Source organism: Etheostoma spectabile, chromosome 17 (assembly GCF_008692095.1).
Source record: "Etheostoma spectabile isolate EspeVRDwgs_2016 chromosome 17, UIUC_Espe_1.0, whole genome shotgun sequence".
Classification (NCBI taxonomy): Eukaryota; Metazoa; Chordata; class Actinopteri; order Perciformes; family Percidae; genus Etheostoma; species Etheostoma spectabile.
Window position 1 is genome coordinate 2,093,377 of NC_045749.1, and position 5,744 is coordinate 2,099,120.

The window sequence follows — 5,744 nt, forward strand, 5'->3', positions numbered from 1 at the left end:
GGGGTGTTACAACCCAAAAACCTATCATAATTTCCTTGACATCAATAAAGACAATTGCACTACAAGTTGAAGTAAAAAAAATCACCAGAATGCAGAAAATGAAGGGTTTGACGTTTCAAATTTTAATAACAACCCCCCCCACACCCACAATGTTGAACCCCAAGTTAAGCCGTGACTGTGTCTTTTGTGCAATGGGATGATCTGATTGGGTGCTGTAATGACTCTGCCCTTGAATGTATTTTCATTGTGACGTGAGCATAATGAAATAAGAGAAATGACAGTATGTCGTCCTCATTAATATGGCAACTTGAGATGTGCTCCCTTTTCTTCACTTTTTGAAATCATGCCTGTTGGATTTTGGGTTTAACCCCAAAGAGAATCTCCATTGTTGAAGCACATCTCGGCCCGGGTAGATATATGACGCTAGATGTCGTCCTGGTGTTGTCTTTTCCTGGTTTTAAAGGCAAGGGATGTCATTTTCTGAACTTACCAGACTGTTCCAGCTGTTCTATTATTTGCCTTTACCCACTTAGTCATTGTATCCACATTATTGATGATTATGTATCTCTCATTGTGTTGCTATTTTGTGAAAGCACCAATAGTCAACTCTACAATATCTCTGCAATATCAACGTTGGTGTATTTTGTCAAAAAACATGGTGAGATTTGATTTTCCCCATAACCCTTAAACGCAATCTCTTTTTTCAAGATGAAGTAGTTATTCTCAGTTACCCATAAGGTCATTTTTGTCCTTTTCAAACTTTTATTAAAGACTTTCTGACGAACACATTGTGGACATCAGCACACCGACACTACTGATTACAACTGGATTTAAAGTGTTGTTGTATTGCAGCTTTTCTACTGGCACAATTTCAGTTAATTTAGTTAAGTTACAGGATCAAAACAAGGATTTCAATGCTGCCCTTGAGCCTCAAAATTAATCTGTCCTCAAAGTGACTTCCATAAACCCCGGAAACACGAATACCTGTTTGTCTGCCTGGAGATCAAAGTCAGTTCAACACCTTCACGTACTGCCTTTGTAGCTGTGAGACTCAGAGTGTGTGTGTGTGGGTGTGTGTGTGTGTGTGTGTGTGTGTGTGTGTGTGTGTGTGTGTGTGTGTGTGTGTGGGTGTCAGACTGTTTACCTGGACATACCTGAGCTATTTTTTTTAACATCATCCCTAATTCTTTGTGGTTGCTTCTGTACAATTAGTTTTTACATGCACTCCCTTAATGTGTTACCTAACTGTGTGTGTGCATGTGTGTGTGTTGGCGTGCACTTTGCCGCGAGGTGAGGGCTCAGTCGTCCCTGACGCAGGCTGCCTGGACCACGCCCCGTCTCCTCCTCCCCGGTGCTTGTGCCCGGTGGCTGATCTGGCGGCGTCTGACGGTTCAACGACCGAGGTGAAGAGTTGAAACTCTTAATTACTGTTTTTGGTGCGACTGTTGAGGGGCGGGGACGGCTGCTTAGTGAGTGTGGGATGTTTGTCTAAGGGGTGTGTGTGTGTGTGTGTGTGTGTGTGTGTGTGTGTGTGTGTGTGTGTGTGTGTGTTTTTGTCTTTGCATGTGTTTTGTGAAACCCATTCTCGCACCAAACTCATGAAATAGTATCTCTCAGCGTCATATCCCGACGCAAAAATCACTTTTTGGATCGAGAGTGAATGCCAAAAGGCACCTGACTGTGCGTCATTTTTGTTAGTTATTGAGTGTGTGTATGAATAAATGTATACAGAAACTACACGTGATATTGACCCAGTGTGTTGTTTGGGTCTGTGGGACCCGTTTTCAATGTTTGCACACAAATATCACATATGAGGTGTTCGCGTCTACTGGACCCGAGTGTATTTAAATGAAGGTGATATGAAACCATGTTGTATTTCTGCATCTGCTATTCTCACACAATGTTACAACATCGTTACATTTCAAGCACTTTCATTTAAGTTCATCAAGATCAAGTTCTAAGAAATAAGCGCCAATAATGATCAAAATTCTTGTTTCTATTTTTTTTTTTATTTCCTTTCCTTTTCTCCCAAAAAACAAAAATGATCTTATGATCATAAATGTGATCTCACAGGGGTAAATGGTAAATATTAGCCATAAATGATGTGTACATAAACTATTATTACATAAATTGTATTTAAAAGCCTAATAATGTGGTGGGTCCACCAGACCTGGGGACATTGGCTGTGTCTCTCCAGTGAGACTGCCTTGGAGTATTGCTATATATGACCCTCCCATCCAAAGAGCACCTCAAACAAACAATTTGAGTCCTGGTCGCGCTCCTCTCATGTGTGGCTAATGAGACTCAATCAACTCTGAAGAAATGTTTCTAGTCCCCTCCAGAAACCTCCTACCTGCCCCCATGTTGAACCCAAAGTTGCACCCTTGCATCTCGCCAACATAAACAGAATGTTGCGGCCAAGAGGGCGCGGCTCACCTGCGAGCTCGTCTGCATAATTAAAAAGAAGCGAAAGAAAAACTTGAATCCATTCCTCATAAGGTTCTGTATAGTTTACACAAAGATTAACCCTTGTGTTGTTCTCAGGTCAAATTTGACCCGTTTTATACGTTTTTATATCAGAAACATCGGTTTCTTGACTGACAAGCCAGACCCACATCCAGATGTTGGGTCAGGGAACTACTGGGAATTCCCTCTGCAAACAATAGGACAGCGCTCCAACCAACCAGAGCAAGGCTGGTTGATAGATTAACCTTTAACCTCTGAACACATCTTCCTTTTTTAAGAAGGACTTCAGATCTTAACTCCAAGTCTTCCAGAGACGATTGGACAGACCGCTGTTCGCCAGCAGCGGCCATCTTCTTTGTTTTCAAGTAGCAAGGAATTCACGCTGACCCGTCGCAACTCTGCCGTCATTAAGCCCCGCCCACCGACTCTATACACGATGCGATTGGCCTGACCAGAATTATTTTTTTCCAGCATGCAAGCCAATGGAGAGTTACTAGACAGGTGAGTCTAGATGGTAGGCCTGCTGCTGCTGCTAGGTAGCGCGCTGTCTCTGCCCCCCCACCCTCGTCTGTCCTTAATTGCAGGAGTGAAGCTTGGTGTGCGAGAGTCAGGGTTCCAGCTGCAGCTCATCTACACTAATCACCTCTGTTTCATATGCAGGTCAACCTACCACTCTTTGACAGATCATAAGATAAGTTTCCATCTTATCAATCGAATCATCTAAAGTTTGGTAAAAAAAACTCATATGAATAAAGCTGGTGAAAGTGTGTTTCCATCCAACGGCTTTAAAGTCAATAAAAACCTGTGGTAATGACGTCACATTCTGTTTTGTGATCAAATTGCTATATTAAGTTGATTTTAGACATTTTAAAGGGTTTCCTCTTTTCACACTGAATCAGACAACATTCAGGCAACAACAACGTTTTTTTAGACAAAATGGATCCCGTCTACCACCACATGATCAATATGGGACAAGTTGTCATAGAGCTTATGTTCCAGCTGATAGCGACATATCAAGCTATAAGAAGAAAACAACGATGCTATCAACACATCGCTATGACAATGCAGATGTAACTTGTCTTTTATTGTCCCTCCGGCACCGCTGCGAGACTCTTTTTTTGAGACATGTCTTGCTGTTTGAGCGTCTTCCATTGACTCCCCAGGACGTCCCATGGCTTGTCCTAACCTTTGTCGGCCATTTCCTTTGCTAATTAAATTCAGATAGTCTCTCGTCTCCTTGTCCGTCCACTTCCATCTGTCTTTGTTGATGCCCGCCATGCGTGCAGATAGAGAGGAAAATGAACTACAACTTCTTCTTCATGTTGTGGCGGGTTGCAACCCTAAAACTTAATCGCAATTCGTTATTTATTTGGCAAATAACGTTTCCATCAGCGTTTATCGTATAAGCTGAATATCGATGAAGAGACCGAACGTATTTCCTTTAAGTCAATATTCATTAAATTCCATAAAATTTTACTGTTTCCATAAGGCATTTTTCATTTGACATCACTTAATTTGGATAAAAATGTGTGGCTGGAAACATTGCTAGTGTAAGGAGTCACCTTGCACCCGTCTCTCCTTGCTCAACAGCTTCCACACTGTAAACAGGCCACGATAGAAACTCAGCTTCTTAAAATCCATCACAAACAGAGAGTCTTTTTATCCAAACCCTTAAAGTTTTCCAGCACCTTCCACTTTTTCAATTTCTTCTTCCCAGTTCATGGCTGTGGTTCTTTGATTCCCCCAGGTACTTTAGGTACTTTTCAGGTACTTTTCCCCCGTCCAGGTCAACCAACCTGGATGCTGAGAGAGGCCTCCAGCCCATCTCCCCACTGCCAGGGCTTCACTCTCTGCCCAGTTTACAGCTGAGATTCTCTGAAAAGTCTGAACAATGTGTCCTAAACTATCAACATCTTGTTGGTTCTGTGTAAAAACTATGATGTTGTCTACACAGGCCGATACAGTAAAGCGTGTATTAAAAGCAAGTAAAACCAGGCCATTGATGAACGGACATTGTGCAACATGGGTTCAATAGACAAAGCCTAAAACATACCTGACATCGGGCAGCAGCCCTGTCTTATGACCCTGGATACTTTGAAGGGTTTACATAAACCACCACTGATTTTCAGCACACTCTCAGTGTTCTCATTTCCTTTATCTCGAAAATGAAACCAGGGCTGAGGCCGAACCTGTCCAACGCCTTCCACAGGTAACGCTGCTCAACCCGGTCAACCGCCGTTTCCTGCTCCAACAAAACAAGACCAGTGTGTAAACCCAACGACCTAGAGACGGTCAAAATACCCCAAATTAATGAGACATTGTCAACAATGGACCTACTGGGCACGCATTAGGTTTGGGTCTTGTGGATAACCCGGTCCAACACCTGCTTCAGCCTAGAGGCCAGGACTTTGGACATCATCTTATAGTCTGAACACAGCAGAGAGACCGGCCCCCAGTCACCGTTCTTAGGGCGGAGAGCTAACTCTGCCCTCTGGCAACTCTGAGGAGATAAGCAGTCATCAACTTTCCTTTAAAACATCTAGAATGTCGTTTTCATTTCCTCCCAGAAAGTCTTGTAGAAGTCCGGGGGGAGACCATCGATTCCAGGGGCCTTTCCCCCCTGCAGGTCCTTGCAGAACACACCTTCTGCGTACTCTGTATTGTACGGACAAGAGTAGAAATCCACGGCTTTCCCTCTTATCTGCGGCGCTGTGGACAGTTGCAGTCCTCCTTCCGATCGCAGAGCGTGGAACTTCCTGCTCTGTCCAGTCTTCTTCTCCAGGCTGAAAAAAAAAACTGCAAGTAGTTTTCAGCAATAAAAATACAGTATAGAGAGAAAAGAAATACGGTAGAAGACAGTACAAAGATAATTATAATAATAATAAGAAGAAGAAGAAACCTTTGGCTATAAAAAGACATTTAACACAAATTATCAACCAATTGTCAAGTCAAGTGTTCAGTAACATCCAGACAGGATCTTTTTAACCCTTGTGTTGTCTTCCCGTCAAAATTGAAAATCAACAACTTTGTTGACGCTTTCATCAATGATTTTAAAGTTTTCTTACGTTTTTGTCCCTTTTTTTTAACACTTTTGATGTTTTTTTTAATGTTTGTCACTTTTTTTTTAAGTTTTCAACACTACGTAACACCAACTTATTAACTGTAGTTTTACAGTTATCTTTGGAATTTATGGTCAATTAAACTCATTACTAAAATACTAAAATTAAAGGAACGTATGTTGATGGATACCTACAGACTGGAATATGTCAACTTTTACT